This window comes from Diuraphis noxia, unplaced genomic scaffold (assembly GCF_037042655.1).
Source record: "Diuraphis noxia isolate RWA-SAM2 unplaced genomic scaffold, SU_Dnox_SAM2 contig0001, whole genome shotgun sequence".
Taxonomy (NCBI): Eukaryota; Metazoa; Arthropoda; class Insecta; order Hemiptera; family Aphididae; genus Diuraphis; species Diuraphis noxia.
The window spans coordinates 17,735,642-17,754,856 of record NW_028301711.1 but is presented as its reverse complement, the minus strand read 5'-3'; the positions used below and the strand labels follow the sequence as shown (position 1 = coordinate 17,754,856).

Sequence of the window (19,215 nt, the reverse complement as noted above, 5' to 3'; positions counted from 1 at the left end):
ATAGTATTCTAAATACTTTATTCAGAATACTATTTTTATGATGTATTCGAATACATATTCGGAATACTATTTTTCCTGAGTATTCGAGTATTTATTCCAAATACTTTAAAAAAATATTTTACCCAAGACTGTGGTTAGGTTAGGTTAGGGGGCATAGCCGTTTTCGACTAAAAACGTACCCTTCCCTTTTCGGCCGATTCACTTTTCGACCAAATTTAAAAAAGATTGATTCCCTTTTCGACCAAAATCAAAATTTTTTGTAAAATTATGGCAGTTATATAATTATGTAATAGTGACAAATTATTAAAAGTATAAGTTGGTACTGAATAGTACCAAGAAATTTCAATTCGATTTGAAAAACCTTTAAAATTTAAATAAATGAAATAATAGGGATAATTTTTAGTGTGTGTGTAAAATTAATATCATTTTGTAAATAATTTTGTCGCGAATTGTATTTTTACGAATATTGTTATTTTATAACATTTTTATGCAACTTATAAAAACTATATTATATAGCAGCAATTATTTTATTATTTTTACATATACGAGTATTATATAAATTTTTGGTTTGGCCGAAAAGGGAATCAGTCTTTTTTAAATTTTGTCGAAAAGTGAATCGTCCGAAAAGGGAAGGGTACGATTTTGGTCGAATAGGGAATCGACCTTTTTTAAATTTGGTCGAAAAGGGAATCGATCTTTTTTAAATTTGGTCGAAAACGATCTCGCCCAGGTTAGGTTATTATGAATAATACTATAATGAAAGGACTTGGAAATATTATAAGATTATACTAATGATATTATGTAATATTCTTATAAAAGCGCCTCAAAATTCTGTGACGTTACACACAGAATAATATTTTATTTATTTATTATAAATTTAATAATTTACATTAGCCATAACAAGAAGGCTAAAGTTACTTAAGCCGGGTTATGTACACATAATCCATTTCCTAATAGTTTCTATTCATGGCTAAAGTCCGAAATTGTATAATGTTACGACACATCGTTAATCTATTATCATCCGCGTCCCCGCGACCAAAGGTACACGACTGTACACACAGCTCCGCAGGCCCATGCGGTAATCGGTATTTTCTCTGTCTTTCCGTTCGATCGCCATTAATTATCCATATCCATCTTTTTCCTATCATTGTTTAAATTAATTAGTCTGAACAATTGATATTGTATTAGTGATATCAGTTTTTTGGTTGTTGTTTGTATTTGTCGTATCATTCGTTGATTCGAACCATTATAGAGGGTACAGACTTTAGGACTTCGCGTACATAACGGTATTTTACCCTCCTCCGTGCCAACCTATTCTCATCGCTAAGTACCTGAGCTTAGGATGTGTCTAGATCTTTCAATTAAGAAAACCCAATGCCATTGTGCTCCCGCTAGGCAGATCCTATGAAGGATCCTTCGGTATACCGACACATTTAACGATTTTCATCGCAGTGTCGGGCCGAGCGCGTCTGATCCAGCTAACCAAAGTCAAACACTCCCCCCCCCCTTGACGAGATTTCAATCCGCGGAGTGTTTCTTTGGCCTTCCTACAATAGGCAAGGTCACCCGAGTAGGGCCTAACCTTATTCGGTATTTTTCCCTGGAGGAGTCTTCAAATGTTGCAAGTGACTCCTTCGGGTCAGATAGCATTGTCAGCTGCTACTTGAACCTGGGTCAGCCGTTTAAGACCACTTCCAGTTTATGCCTTTCCCCTCTCAGAAAGGTGCCCATGCCCCGCATCAGATTTGTGTGATCTGACCGGTCTAATGCCACTTGAGTGGCCCGTCTCTATTCAGATTAATGGACAGAGCCGTTATTATGAACTACAGGCGATAAAGCCCATAGTTGTGCCTCATTGTGGACGTGTTATGTCCGCAATGATATAACCCATCGGATTGTTCCCCACTTTATCTGTGCAAGACTTATACCAATAACACTTCGAGCTGTTCTGAGACCGGTTTCATACCAGTCCCGCTACCGCCGTCCCCAGAGAGACAACAGACACGCAGCCACTGAACGCACACCGAAACCCCTCACCAGCCATTTCAAGATCGAGTGCTCGTGGCACATAAGGCATCCCACCTACGAGTTCGCACAACGAAGTCCAAGCCCAAGACCTAACTGAAGATGATTTCGATTTGCCGCAATGGCGTGTACAATTTATTATTGAATTTTTAATACAAACAAAATTGATAGACCCGAAACTCTTGCCCTGATCGCATCGATTCACCGATCTAAATCTCGAATGTGGAACTGCATTGCTTGTTACAGCCTCCGCCCTCATAGCGTTCAAGCCTTTATGGGAATCCTCCCCAAATTTAGATTACTTACAGCGAATCAAACTGTTTATCATCACATGAGTTGACTATGTTGGTCCGATCTCTTTGAAAACGCCAACAACTCGCCGAACTACACCGTGCCACATTTGCCTGTTTGTCTGCATGACAATAAAGGCGCTACATCTGGAACTCACTTCGGACTTGTCAACCGCAACATTCCTGATGGCCTTCTGCCGATTCATTTTTCACCGAGGACCCATCGAACAAATCAACATTGATTGTGGCACTAACGTCGTGGGTGCAACGAATTTATTCCACATGTTTGACGTTTCGTACAGCCAACGACCTCTTCAAACGACCCAACAGTCAAACTATGTCCACTACCCATATGTTGAATGCGGGATGCATTCAAGGCGGGCAGTATGTTACGATACTTCGTTAATCTATTATCATCTGCGTCACCGCGACCAAAGGTCCACGACAGTACACCCCGCAAGCTCCGCGTTCAATCACCATTAATTATTCATATCTATCTTTTTCCTATCATTATTTAAATTAATTAGTCTGTACAATTGATATTGTCTTAATCATCTTCAGTTTTTATTAATTTAAGATTGACCTTCGTTGACATTGTGTCCACCGTTTAACTCCAACGTCTTGCCGCATTGAGTGTTTGTCGTCAAGGCATCCACATTCGAGCAAGTGAGAACTGATTAGACATCATATGAATACACCATTTCTACCAACCTTCGTGGAGATTCCATCTTTCAACCGCGTAAATCCGCAAGCAACCCGTTGCGTTATGTGAGTGGCCGCCCAGGTCATCGGAGTGAAGCACCCACCGGACCAGACCTTCACCTGCCGTAGCTTTAAGTAGTTTTAAGATTCTCTACATTGTAATTGAATCCTGTGGTCATTGCACCATATCGATCCGACCACAGAGGGGTGGACCCATACTTAAACTGCACCGTCCTTTATCCCTTTGCACTCTTCTCCCACGCGTTCCTTGTTTGTTAGTTGCCGCCGCCGCGCGGATTCGTCATGGGCACATTAATTTGCCTATGCACTGTGATTCCCTGGGGCATGTTTAGTTGATTATAGCCTATAGGCCCGGAACTCTAGGGGCCCCCGAAATTTTCATCGTCGACCTGAATCAACTGATCATTCACTTAACCGCTTGGATTATTTAACAGATAATATGCACATTATCCGGATAATGTAGACATTAGCCAAGTTCGGACTTTAGCCGTAACATTTATTATATGTATGTTATACCTCAATGGCAGCGTATATCAGCTGTCTATGATGAATGAATCATCGACTTAGGCTTGCCGTAATGGCAAAAACAGTTAATTTATAATACACAATTATATTGTGCCGTAATGGTGAGAATAGATAATATACAATGAACAATTATATTCTGTTGTAATGGTGAAAATAAATAATATACAATGAAAATATATTAGAAAAAGATTGTTTTAATAACGAACAACAATGTATACGCACTTTAATATGATTTAATACGATCCGTTTTTTGGTTATTTTGTCACAAAACAAAGCGTTCAATAACAGTCGATATTAATTATGGCGAATATGTATAGGAAGAAAAAGTGAAGAACGGGGAGAAAAGAATGGCCTATTGTACGCACCGGACGCTATCATCGAATAAGATGTGGTGACGAAAATGCTGACATCAGCGGCATAAACAATCGTATAAAACTAATAATCAAAGTAATAAAAATGTTTTTCCTTGGCATTTATATGTTATCCTGAACAATTATAGTATTTCGATACAATTACTTTGATTAAACTATATGTTATAATGATTATGATAGATATTTAGTTTATTAAAATTATTTTAATAGCTATAATAATTATTAGTACATCGATATCCATTTATCCTTAACAAGATTATTATTTAAATTTAAGAAAACAAAATTAATCGCATTGATGACATTTTTGTGAACAAATAGCCATTACTATGTCATTACCATATTACCAAGCCATTAGTCATTGATAAGATGCTTGATAAAAAACCGTCCTGAAAAACAGAATGTGACAGTCAAAACCCAGTTCATTTAGTGTTCGACATTAAATCATAATATAGTTTGTTATTTTTTGCTCTCTTCTGCATCAACATAAAGACAAAAATTTATGTTAACAACATTTTTAACGGTAAGAATAATTGATTTTATTCTCGAAAGGTAAGGTAAAATTTTGATTAGTTTTTCTTTCATTTTTTTTTTTTTTTTTTTATTAAAAAAGAAAGCCTCGACGCTCGACCATTAGCGTTTTAACGTATTTCAATAATCTATACTAAATTTTGAATGCTCATAAAAAAAATTGTAACTATAAATTTCTTTTATTTTTCAACTGCTATGTTAATAATATTTTAAGAGCCTTGTATTAAATTTTCAAATCTTAAAATTACAAAGAAAAACTTTTATGAATTTCTATCTAAGATAATTTGAACATTGCCGTAATTTTTACGTATTTAGTCAAAATTTGAACTTTAAACGCTTAAAAAAAAAATTGTGCCTATGTATTCTTATAATTTTTTATTCACCATAAGAATAACTTATGAGGAACTTTGTATTAAATTTTCAAGTATTTTGATAGGGCCAAAAAAATTTTTTTTAAATAATTGAAAATTTCAGTTGTCTATAAATATCTCAAAAAAAGTCAAAAGATTTTGAAAATTAAATCATGTTAAGAAAATGCCAATCTAAATAACTGATAAAATTTCAAGTGTCAACGACTTATACTTTATGAATAATAACAAATATTTAAAATCGTTTCAGGATAAATCGTTATCGTTACGCTATTTCCTAAAAATTTAAAATTCAAACGCACTTAAAATTTTTCCTATAATGATGCCTGGGGTTGTCTCTATAGCTACTTGAAGGAAAACTTATGCAAAACTTAGTGTTATATTTTTAATCCTTAGTTAAAAACACAAAAAAATTTAAGATTTTTCAACTTCAAAATTACTCGCAAATTTTCACGTTTTTGACAGATTTCGTAAAAATTTAAACTATAAACGCTTATAAAAAAAAATCGTGACTAACGATTTTTAATTTTTTTTAGCTACAATAAGAACAAATTCTAAGGAACCTTGTATTAAATTTTCAAGTTTTTTTGGACATCCAACATTTTTTTACCTATACTTCAATAAAAATTCTCAAAAAAATCGAAAATTTCTGTGATCTATAAATTACTCAAAAAAAGTCAAATATAGTTAACACTAACATAAACATTTGTTGAAAGTTTCAAGTATTTACAGTGATTAGTTTTTGAATTACAGCCATATAAAAAATCGATTTGGTCAAAAACTGGTTTTGCCTAAAAATTCCAGTTTTTCTGTCATTTTTTTTTTGTTTTTATCGTTTTTTTTGAAAACTGTTGGAAAATGTTTACTTTCGACCTGTATAATGCTCCAAGGATATTCACTTTTACATCGGAAACCACCCCCAAAGTTTGAAATCGAAGCATTATTTCGACTAGTTATGCTGTACACAAACACAAAAATAAAAACATACACACATCATTGTAAAATCAATACATTCATCACTTCGTTCAGAATCTAAAACTAAATAACTTACCTATTTATTGTAGCTTCATATTTATAAACTTAATGACAACATATATTTAAATATAAAAAAAATACAGCTTAAAGCATGTATTATCAATTAAAACAAAAAGTATGAAATAATACTTTGCAATAATATACACTTAATATATACTTTCGAATTTCGATACTAATACCGTGGTATTTGAACAATATGTCGGTGATGGAAATATAAAATTTTCAGCTTCTAGGATATCGGGTAAAATCAGACTGTAAAAATTTTTTAAATAGCGTAGCAAAATAAAGCAAATTGTAAATACCAGTTTTGAGTTGACATACAAAAGTATTTGGTCTACATTAAGATAGCACTGTCATACGTATCAAAAAATGTAGCAATTTATTAATGTATGGTTTAATTTTTTAGCACTAAGTGCCAGTTTCAATTTTATAGATGTACATATATAATACATACCAATCATAAAAATATTTTTGTATCTTATTATTTATCACTAATCAATGTTTGACCTGCAACAAAAGAAGTTGAAAATCAAAAAAAATATCTAAATATAATTGTAACGACCTTATTCTTTGTATAGGACTAGAAACGTCATGTCTTCATCCCAGTCTTCATCAAAGTCTTCACAGTCTTCATCGAAGTCTTCACAGTCTTCATCGAAGTCTTCACAGTCTTCATCGAAGTCTTCACCTTCTTCATCAAAGACTTCTCAGTTTTCTTCTGATTCTTCATCGGAGTCTTCTTTGAAAAATCGTAAACCGTCTTTACATGAACTTCAAATGTCGATGGACAAATGTCAGTCGGATTGGGATAAAAACTATAAGATCAACAAGATCAAAAAGAGCATTGACAAGACTAAGCAGACTTCAATTGTCTTGCCCTCACAGCGATTTGATGTCAAGCCAATGTTTCCAAAACCGTCTGGTCGTCAAAACTAGGATCTAAATTGTATTACATTCTAAAGGTCTATTTACACACAGCAGTGACGTGACAGTGCCGTGACCGTGCCGTACCCGTTCCGGGATTCTACCGGCCGTGATTTCTATTCACATTGGTCAGTGATTCATCCGTCATTGAGTAGTGTGCATCGTATCTGCCACGATGACTTTGTTTTCGGAAAATGAACTTTTGATGATTGCTTTGATTTTGGACGAAGAAGAGGAAGAAGAAGTAGTAAAAAAAAAACGGATATGGGTTCATCAGGCATGGAAGAAAAGGCCAACAGAAGGGGAATTTTCTACTCTATATAAGGAATTGATGGATGATGGAACAAAGTTTTTTGAATACTTTAGAATGTCGGAAAATTCATTCAACTTACTGTTAAGCAAATTAGAAATTCATCTAAAAAAACAACACACACTGGAGAAAAGCTATTACACCAAAAGAACGACTCGCAGTTTGTTTAAGGTAATTACAGATATAAATATTATTTAATACAATACAAACTGATTTATTTTTAATACACAAAATAAAAATTTAAAGCTTACAACATTAATTTTTATTAAATAATTTTTAAAAATGTTCAATTCTTTCACGTTCTTTCAACTCAATATTTTTGAAAATATGCTGTAAAGTCTTGGTTTCGATCACTTAATGAATTAGTGAAAGAATAATTTGTTGGAGTAGGATGATCGGCTGAAGGGGAGGACTGTTCAGAGTATGATGAAGTAGAATACGTTGAAATAGGAGATGGCTGCGCAAATTGTTCTTGGTCCATAATCATTTTAAACTCGTAGTTTTGAACGACAGCAAAAATATCAGATTTAGCGTAATGCCAGTAGCGTGGGGTTAATTTTTTCAAAACTGGAGCTATTCCGGATAAAAAAGCGTCAACAGGATGTTTTGGTTCCAATGGTACCATACTTTCATTTTTTTTTATCAGGTACTCCATAACAGTAGCAGCGGCTGTCTTTGAAGGAGGAGCGTCTGGTACCGAGTATTTTTTTTTTCTTTCGTGGTTGGTGTTGAAAATTGAGAGGAACCTGATTGATTTAAACTTGGCAAAGAACAACTATTTTGTGACTCTACAATCACAGGATTATCAGCTTCTTCTGTGGTACAGTTTCGAGAGTATTCTTCATTTTCGTTAGGTTCATTAACGTCATCATCAATATTAATATATTTATTTGCAACTTTGTCATCAATGTTTGACATTGTGTCCCTCTCATCAAAGAATTTCGTTATAAAACTCAACTGCTGTGCATATTTGTACTGCTTTATTATTTTCGCCTTTTGACCACTCACAGTTTTATTTTTCTTCACCGATTTTCTGAAGTTGTCTCTTATATTTCCCCACCTACTTTTAGCCGAAGGCCCTGAAATAGACAAAAATTTAATGCTACATATAAAACATTTATATGCGTTAAATTTATTCACTTAACATATAATATTATGTACCTTACATCATATACAGTGTCCCACGGAGATCTGACAAATGAAATAACTTTTGTTCTAATCAATATTTTTTAAACAATTCTTTTAAATAAAATTCATAGACACTTGCGCTACATTTTTTATTTTTATTTTTTAATACGAGATCGTAATTTACTTAACGAAAATATTGATATTTAAAAAAAATTGTAAAAAAATCAGCCATTTGACTTAAATAAGTGTTTTTACCATATAAATTAACGTGCGTGAAGTTGGCCCCCCCCATGTTATCGAATATATACCAAACATATGTAAAAAATTTGCAACTTATTTGCAACAATTTGCAATATTAGTTTCATAATTTGCAACTCAATACTTTCAGCACAATTAATTTTTTTTCGAACCGGTACGACAATTTGGGGGGGGGAGGCTACGTGAAGTTGGCCCCCCCATCAAACAAAAATTAATGATGGGGGGGCCAACTTCACGTAGCCTCCCCCCCCCCCAAATTGTCGTACCAGTTCGAAACCGGTACCCAAATATTCCGGTTGATTTGCAACAATTTGCAACAACGGTTTTATAATTTGCAACTCAATACATTCCCCGCAAAAGCAATTTTCCCGTGGAGGGGGCGGGGGGTTAGCCGATAATTGCTAATTGGTTTTTAGAATTTGCAAACCAAGTGCAAAGTGTGTTACTACAGTGGGTACCTAACTGTGTTAGTAGTGCAAACAGTTAAAATATAATTCATAGGGCTCTGAAAACCCTCCCTGAATTATTTAAATATAACAGCCAACCCTGTTACACTTCGTTGATTGTAGAAACATGGTTTTGGTATCAAAGTAATCAAGAGAAGTTGTACTAAATATTCTTGGAACAGAATTTTAAAAAAATGTTCTATCCAATTTTATTTGTATTTGAAGTTTGTACCATATTTTCATTTTTTTTAAATTATATAAAATCGGCAAATTTATATATCGAAAATCTGTTCCGAGAATATTTAGTACAACTTCTCGTGATTATTTTGATACCAAAACTATGTTTCTACAATCAACGATGCTTGAGTACTATAGGAAATACAAAAACATGGTTTCTGCAAAAAAATTACGAATTCGCCGTCGTCATGTGCTGCTATATAGATCGATAACAGAGGCAGCGTTCTGAAATAGTACTTCTACCACCACCCCGCTTGCATAAGCAGCCATACCGCACAAGAGGTCTAAACTGGTTATCTATCGCAGCCGCCCACAGTTATAAATAGCCAATACGTCAATACGAAAAACAACAATTTTCGATGTTTCAATTCGTATAATACCATATTTTGCGCAACATGGAACTACATAATAATATAATATCGTTAAATTGTCACAAATCAGCGTACAATTTTTTTTTCAATTATAAACAATTCTTCCATAAAATTCACGATTTGGTATTCAAGATGAAATTTTTTAAATTTAAATTAATATAACTGTATAAGTAAAAAAAGTTAAGCAAGTGGGTGTCGCTCTGCTGTACAGTAGGTTACAAGTGAGTCACTAAACCTACTGGATTGTGTTACATTTGAATTCAATGATATAATATCATTGTATAAGAAAAACAAATCTTAGCGAAAACGGCGTCAGTCTATTATATATTATAATATATATTTTTGACAAATTTTACTTATAAGAAAAAAAACGGGTGACTGGGTATCACTCTGCTGTACATTAGGTGCCGTATGGAATACTCTTATATTTTACAATTTCGTAAAAATTTAAAATTCAAACGTTCATAAAAATTTTCCTATAATGACGCTTCAATTTTTCTCTATAGCTACTTGAAGGAAAACTTATGGAAAATTTCACTCAGCAACACCACATTTTAGCTACAATTTCAAAATATTTTTACCAACATTTTGAAATTAATTGCAAACATATGCAAATCAGTTTCATTAATTTACAAATAAATTCCCTGCGTAATGAAAAATAAATAAATATTTTGGGTTGTAGAGTCCTCAGGTTTTTTTTTTATATTAAATATGGATTTTTCATAAAGATTTGGTTTTGCCAAAAAGATTTATCAAATAGTTTTTTTTTATTAAAATAAATTTTTATATCAAAGGTAGTTTTTTATAAAATAGATTTTTTATTCTTTTAACGTATTTTTTTATCAACTTGAGTTAAAAAATAGATTTTTAAAATGTTGATTTTTAGCAAAATAGATTTTTAAAAATAATTTAAAAACATTTCATGTTGATTTTTAGCAAAATAGATTTTTTATTTTTTTTATCAAATTGAGTTTTTTTTATAAAATGACGATTTTCATCAAAAAATATTTTTTTTATTTTAAAAATTTTTTTTCAAATAGTGTTTATAAAAAAAATAGATTTGGTAAAACTGGTAAAAAATAAAAAAACATTTTTTGATATAAATCAACATTTTATAAAAAGAACTCAATTTGATAAAAAAAAAAATAAAAAATCTATTTTGCTAAAAATCAACATTTTAAAAATCTATTTTTTAACTCAAGTTGATAAAAAATACGTTAAAAAAATAAAAAATCTATTTTATAAAAAACTACGTTGATTTTGATATACAAATTTATTTTAATAAAAAAAAACTATTGGATAAATCTTTTTGGCAAAACCAAATCTTTATGAAAAATCCATATTTATTATAAAAAAAAAAACCTGAGGATTCTACGAGTACAACCCATAATATTTATTTATTTTTCATTACGTACGGAATTTATTTGTAAATTATTGAAACTGATTTGCATATGTCTGCAATTAATTTCAAAATGTTGGTAAAAATATTACCACCACGTTTTATTTTTTGTTTCACACAGGGAATTTATTCACAAATTCTGAAAACCAACTAAATTCATGTATAATTTTATGAAAAATTGATTGTTTATGATATCTTGATTTTTTATTCTATTCAAATTTTTGGCTTCAAATTATGACCAGTTTATTTTTTAGTTTATTTTTGGGCACAGATTATAAACATAATATTTTATAATATCTATAATATTTTGAGTTTTAATAGCTTATAGTATTTTTATTATCGTATTTAAGTAGGTACATTTTAATAAATGTTCGTATATATTCTAGGGGAAAAGAGGTAGAAAAACTAGTTTTTTAGCAAATAAAAAAAAACTGTTTACATACTGGTGAAATGTTACGAAAAATTAAAAATTCACCCAGTTAAATTTTTTACTATACCATCATTTTGCGGATAATTTGCGTGATTTTGCGGACTAGATTTCATTTTTTTATTTGTTTATCTTTTATGTATATCTTAGATAAAATGTGTTGTTATCTTCATCTTTACCCAGATGATGTTTTCCTACATTCTTCATATTTATCCCGTATCTCCGTGCCGTAGCGTTATTTTTGTTTTTACAATATCATTTAATAATAATATGAATAGCATTATCGTATCTTAGTTTATTTTTGTAGGAGTACGGCGGCTCTAGTTAAACATAAAATAGCGATAAAAGTTAAGTGTTAAACATAACATTAAAATTAGTAAGTACAATAAAATCTTTTCTTAAGAAGTTTAAGAGAAGTTTTCAAATTTCAGGTCTAGCAAATTATTATTATTACTATTTTTATTTGTATTAAAAGTTTGGTCACCACTGGTTTAATAAACTGATAAATTAAATTAAAACAATATAAAAATTCATAACTGTAATTTGTATTATGTTTAATTCTAAAATTTAAATTTGTTCTATTCCTTAGGCCGGTAGAAAACCCATTGTAGATCACGATAAAGTTTTTAATGCGTTGAGTGCGCGAAATGTTTTTGATGACGCTGGGAACTTGTTAACTTCAAGCAACCCTATTTGGACCCAATTATCAGAATGTCTTGATGGTAAGATAGCTCCTAAAAGCCTTTATATAAGCATACTACAAAATAGGCGTGGATGGCAAAGTAAACTAAGACAAATATATAGTTGTGCTTATGATCATCATGAAAATGAAAGTGTAGAAAAAGGTATTGAAGCTGTGGAAGCATCAAATAATGGAACATCAGACGACGACGTAACAGACATATCATCTTCATCAGAATTTGAGAAAGGGAGAGAATTTTTCGAATTGTCTATTCCATATGATGTTTATAGAACAATTCACCCAGAAAAAGTTGAGTACAAGAGAAAAAATAAAAAAAGAGTTTATAAAATTTTAAAACAAAATGCCTGGACTGACGTAATAAATGATGCCTTGATTGAATCGTATAATTTCCCTTGCAATTATATCTATAAAAGGGTTAAAGTATATGCTTCAATGAATAGCAAGCATTTTATTTCGTTTCAAGCCAAGTGTAAAGATAAAAGCTGTGGAGCAAAATTAAATGGTTGGAGTGATCAGAGGCCTATAGAAGGTGAGCCACTTTTAGTAACAATATTAACTACTGATACCCGAGGAATGGAACGTCAACACAACACACAAAGACCTTTAAAAGGCAGAAAAAGGATATCTATAGGGTTAGAATTAGATAAAGAACTGGCAAGTAATTGGAGACGAAACAACGTCACTGATATGGAGTTTGGTAGATATTCTCCCCCAAATTTATATTCATTACCTACATTAAGAAAAGCCAAACAAGAAAGTAAAGATAAAATAATGGGCATTAAATATAAATGTCCAGTTCAATCTTTGATGGAATTTAAGCACAATTCAAGTCTTTCTGGATCCATTCATAGTATTGGAATTGACCCATTTTTCGTTCACTATTGGACAAACTATCAAATTGCCGTGTATAAAGATGCCAGTAAAGAATATACCAAGTTATCAATTGATGCAACCGGTAGTCTTGTGAAGAAGTTGAAGCGAACGTCATTGGATCTATTTTCAGCACACATATTTTTATATGAAGGCATTTTAAGTACAAGCACAGGCCACATTTCTATAACTCAAATGATATCTGAGAAACAAGACACGTTGTCAATCTATAATTGGTTAGCATCTTGGATGGCTACGGGTATCCAGCCACCAAACGAAGTCGTATGTGACTATTCTCGAGCTCTTCTAGCAGCAATAACCAGAGTTTTTTTTAAGGGAGCAAGTACAGACAACTATGCAAATTATGTTTATAAATTATTAATAGGCGAGGAGAAAGAAGTACCGACTACATATATTCGTTTGGACGTTGCTCACATAATCAAGATATTTTGTAGAATCAAATGTATGGCTGGAATAAAAAACAGGCACTTAAAAGAATTTTATGTCAGGGGTTTTCGTTTGCTTCTAACATCTGAAGATTTAAGTTCATTTGCAATTATACTGGAAGCATTACTGACAATTATATTATGTGAGACAGATGGTATAGGTTCGGACGATGTTGTAAGCCCATCTGAAAAACACCGAGAATTTATTTTAAATTTAATAAAAGGTATACACGATGAAGACGAAAATACAAGTGACGTTATAAATAATTTGGAATCAGATGACACAAATATAGATTTGAATGATGACGACAGTGAAAATAACACTTCTAATGCAATAGGATCTTTTTTAGAAAATATAAAGCAAAAAAGTATGGCAAATGCTTTACTAAAAGGTAACAGAATATCGGCATATTTTTTACCAGAACTGTTACCGCATATGATGAGACTTTGCAAACATTTTCCACTATGGACCAATATTCTTCGTAATGTTTTCAAGTCTCCGTATAAGAATGGTTCTTCTGCAGCTGTGGAAAACGATTTTAAAGAATTAAAAACTCAAATCCTAAGGTTTGAAGTGCAGCCTATGACCGCTGATAGATTTATAAACAAACATTTGACGAATATCAACAATAATATAAAACTGTTTAAAAGTAAACAACTATGGCACTCTTATCCTTCTAAAATTAATTCGAGCTACAGTCCTAAAATAAAAAGTAATGATAATATTTTTGAATTTGAAATTGAAACTAACATTAGTAATACAAAATCGGAAGAAGTTGAAAATAAGAAATTATAAATTATAAATCATTTAGACATTGAAGACATAGTAGAATCTGGTGATAAATATTTACAGGTATCAAAGTATGTCAAAGAATCCGATTCTGAATGCTGTCAACCACAGAAAACAATGGACAATTAAAAACTGATGATGATTCTGATCAAAACTTGACAATTATTGAGAGTGCATCAGAAATGTCTGATGATAACTCGTACTCTGAATATAACAGCAAAACTAAAAAAGAACCAATGTCAGATGATTCAATCAATGCCGTAGAAAATTGGAAAGGAAAAGGAAAAGGAGAAAATATTTATGATAAACCAATACAAAAGAAAAGAAAAACCAAGTACATGGAATCAACAAAAGAAATTGATCGTATATTGTCTTTAAAACGTACACGTTCAACATTAAACACCTTGTTAATTAATGGAAACATGAAGACGCTTGTCTCTATATCAAAAAAATCATTTCTTGTTCAAAACACATGTCCATTTGACGCAGTTTCTGTTTTGATTGCCATGGCGTATACAGATATAACATCATATAAGCAATTCATTGATACAATCAAAAACGATTTTCTTATATTTTGCAAAAATCTTGCTCAGGAAGGACCAACTCTTAATATATATAAAAATAGGGTAGTTTTACTTCGAAACATTTTTAAAACTGATGATAGTATTAAAGACACTAACTTGATAGATGCGAGATGCAATGTTACTTTAATAATAACAGGTTACTTGAGAAATACTCCATCATCCATCCAAACCATAACTTGTATGAATAACTGTCATACCTCTAAAGTAATTCACGATCCTCTTATATCATTAAAATTAACGGACAAGTTTCACAATTTAGAAGAAGATATAAAAACATATATAACAGAAAAAGCAATAAAATGTTCAAACTGCAATGGAACAAAAACAACACTAAGGACTTTGGGAGGACATTTATTTATTGAAGTTGACTATTTTTCCGGTGAAATGTCCTATCAACTTCAAGAATTTCCAGATTACATAAACATTAACAAAGACAGGTATTATAAATTAAATTTGAAAGTATACATAAATAAATAACATAATAAATATTGCTGTACAATTTAAATTAACAATAAAACGTAATTTAATATGTTATATAGATATGGAATTATTGGTGTAGTTGGATATGGAAATGATCACTATATTTCATACATTAAAAGAAACAGCAAATGGGAAGTCCACAACGACTTACAAGCAAAGATAGTATGGACCACATCAAAAAAATTAATTCAACCACATTTATTAATGTATGTTAAAATGTAAAAAAAAAATTAATATTAATTTGTATAAATTTAAATATTCATTTTTTTTTTAAAGTCCCATAGGAATTAATTATAATATTAGTTTTATTACTTTTATGAATAATTTTTACTTATTTAACTAAACATTTTTATTAATTTTTTCTAAATTTTTATTAATTATAATTAAGTGTTATATTTGTTATGAATTAAAAAGATAACCTAATTTTATTCATAATTATTGTACGAGTACAATAAATTTATTTAATTTTTTTTTTAAGAATTCTAAATCTGTACCATGATTCTGTTTTTATTATTATTAATATTAATATTCAATTTTGTACATTCATTCAATTGTTATTAATTTAAGATTTCCTATTTAATCATTATTATTATTGATGTGGGGGAGGTGGGAGGACTTAATGAAGTTAACCCCTCATGTAAATTTTTTTTATCTCGACTTTGCACTTGGTTTGCAAATTCTAAAAACCAATTAGCAATTATCGGCTAACCCCCCGCCCCCTCCACGGGAAAATTGCTTTTGCGGGGAATGTATTGAGTTGCAAATTATAAAACCGTTGTTGCAAATTGTTGCAAATCAACCGGAATATTTGGGTACCGGTTTCGAACCGGTACGACAATTTGGGGGGGCTACGTGAAGTTGCCCCCCCCCCCATCAAACAAAAATTAATTGTGCTGAAAGTATTGAGTTGCAAATTGTTGCAAATAAGTTGCAAATTTTTTACATATGTTTGGTATATATTCGATAACATGGGGGGGCCAACTTCACGCACGTTATAAATTTTTCTAAAAATCAGATTTACAAATTGGCTATATTGAATATTTCGAAATAAAATTTTATCAATTTTTAAGTTTTTTATTTTCAGTATTAAAAAATAAAAAATGTATTCTAAAAATGTAGCGCAAGTGTCTATGAATTATATTTAAAAGAAATTTTTAAAAAATATTGATTAGAACAAAAGTTATTTCATTTGTCAGATCCCCGTGGGACACCCTGTATTCTTAAAGCATGTTACAACATTTAAAATGATAACTATTGCTAAAAAAAACTCATTATCATATACATAATATAATTATAATAATAAACAATTAAATATTTATAAAATTTAAATAGTAGTTACACAAATTTGTAAAACCAGTCCATTAGAAAATACTTCTTGTGTATTTTGAGTGAAAATAAATGAAAATATTTTAGTAATATTAATGTTTTACATTATTTGGATTGAACAATAGAAATGAACAATTCTATTGTCATTTTTATAGATATTTGACCACGGGTGATTCGCTTAAAACAATTTCGTTTAGCTATCGCATGGGGCATAGTACCGTAAAACGGGGTAACTTTGGCCCCGGGAGGAAACTTTGGCCCACTGTTGGAATTTTGGATACTTCTGTGTATTGTGATAAGACATGTGGCTATTATCAATGTGTTGTGGTGGTTTTCGATAGTTTATAACGCTGGTTACCGAATATGATAACAGTTTTTACCGTTATCACTTGTATTGTTATCAAAAAAAAATGTGTTCGTATTCACGTGTTTTCAACGGAAAAAACCACGTCTTATAACTTTTGTTTCGTTTAAAGTCAAAAAATCGTTTTTTTTTCGGTAATTCTGATATTATCTCATACATATAGTACTAATAAAGAATAAACCAAGAAATTTAAAAAAAACCAAATGTGTTGTTGTAAACTTACATTTTATAGCTTGGGGTAACTTTGTCCCGCTATAATTTGATAGTGATAGCTAAAATTTGATATTTTTTTTTTAAATTTTTAGTCTTGATTTTGATAAAATTAGTCGTTTTAGGCTCTTATATTATACCTGTGTACTTAGTTTATATAGTCTCATCTTTCTTGCCCTATTTGCTTAACAGTACACGATGCCACGTAATCCAAAAAGACCGATAGGTAGGTACAAGGATGTACACAAACTATAAACCGGAAACGTTGCAGACATGTCTAATAGCTATTAAGTCCAAACAAATGACACAACGTAAAGCTTCTGAACACTACAAGATACCTACGTCGACGATAAAGAACAAACTAAAAAATTTGCACAATAAAAGTGTTGGCAGTCCCACAGTATTTACTCCCGCCGTGGAAGCTAGCTTCGCACAACATAGCTAATGATTTTTTTCGTATGTGGAATTTTCTGGGATGTATCGGGGCTCTGGATGGAAAACACGTTACCCTTCAAGCACCTCCAAATACAGGATCAATGTTTTTTAATTATAAAAAGACATTCTCTATAGTTTTGTTGGCTCTTATGGATGCTCACTGTAATTTTATTGCTGTTAATGTAGAGGCATATGGCAAGAGTAGTGATGGAGGTGTTTTTGCTAATTCAAATTTAGGTAAAGCACTTCATCGTGGATCATTGAATATTCCAGCTAATTTGACCATACCCAACACAGATACACAAGTCCCATATGTAATTGTAAGTGATGAGGCATTTCCTCTAAAACCTTACTTGATGCGACCTTATCCAGGGGACAAATTAGATGACCGAAAGTGCAACTTCAATTACCGTTTGAGTCGTGCCAGGAGGACATCAGAAAATACATTCGGTATACTTACGCAAAAATTTAGACTCTACAATAGACGAATTCAGGCATTTCCAAAACATGTAGATTACATCATTTTGGCCACTTGTTTACTACATAATTTTATTAAAAAATACGATTTGTATACGTACAATTACGTAACTCAACAAGCGGATAGAAGTAACGGTCATACACTACAACATTTAAATTTGCAAGGAGGGAACGCAACGACAGACGCATTTCGTGTTAGGGAAGTATTCACTGAATACTTTAATTCTGAGTTTGGGTCTCTACCTTGGATATAAAATAATTTAATTTAAGAAAATAATGTATGAAATAAAAGGACGATTTAAAAATATTATTCGTATTATTATAAAAATATGTTATAAGTTATAAGTTTATAATTAAGACCATATTCTATATTTTATATTTATTATTAATAATAATAACATAATTGATAATGTATTTGATGTACCTATTTCTTATAATATAATATGTATTTAAACATGATATAATGTGTACATAATATAATATTTATATAAATAAATAATGTATTTCTTACCAGTTGTTTCCATTTCTTCTGCTATTTTACTCCAAATAGTATTCTTGTAATCTGTGTCCATGTACTTTGCATGAGATAAATCATACAATACGGGATATTTCCGCACTAATTCAATAAGTTTTTCGTCGTTCATTTTTACAAAAATTGAGAGAGTCAATGAATTACAACAAAATTCACTGCCATGAAATATGAAAAATATCGTCGGCAAGTAATCGCAAATTCACGGTACGACGACGGCGACAACACTGTTTTCGTCGGTACAGTCACGCGCCGGACGAGTGAGAACATCATGCTTATCTTTCCTTTAAGAATATTATTAATTTTGCCCGGGGAATCCCGGAACGGTCACGGCACTGTCACGTCACTGCTGTGTGTAAATAGACCTTTAATTATAAACTAGGGAGTAAGGACGTATATGTAAAGTAATTTTGACAACCCCATCCCTTTGAATTCCAGAAAACCACAGTCAAAGAATTTAATATTATCTACTATTAATGATGTCATTAGTTTCATAATTATATAAAGCATTGGAGGATGGGTGATTACCGTTTATCTTTCATTTAATTTATTAAAGTTATTTTAAAAATAGTGGAATGCATAGATAATAAAGGTATGGATAGAACATAACGATCTTATCAGCGATTATTAAGAAGT

General features: G+C 31.3%; 1 pseudogene; it reads right to left on the bottom strand.

The window, feature by feature from the left end:
- Positions 1-7,515: 7,515 nt before the first annotated feature.
- LOC149060071 (uncharacterized) lies at positions 7,516-18,694 on the bottom strand (annotated as a pseudogene).
- Between the last annotated feature and the right edge of the window lie 521 nt (positions 18,695-19,215).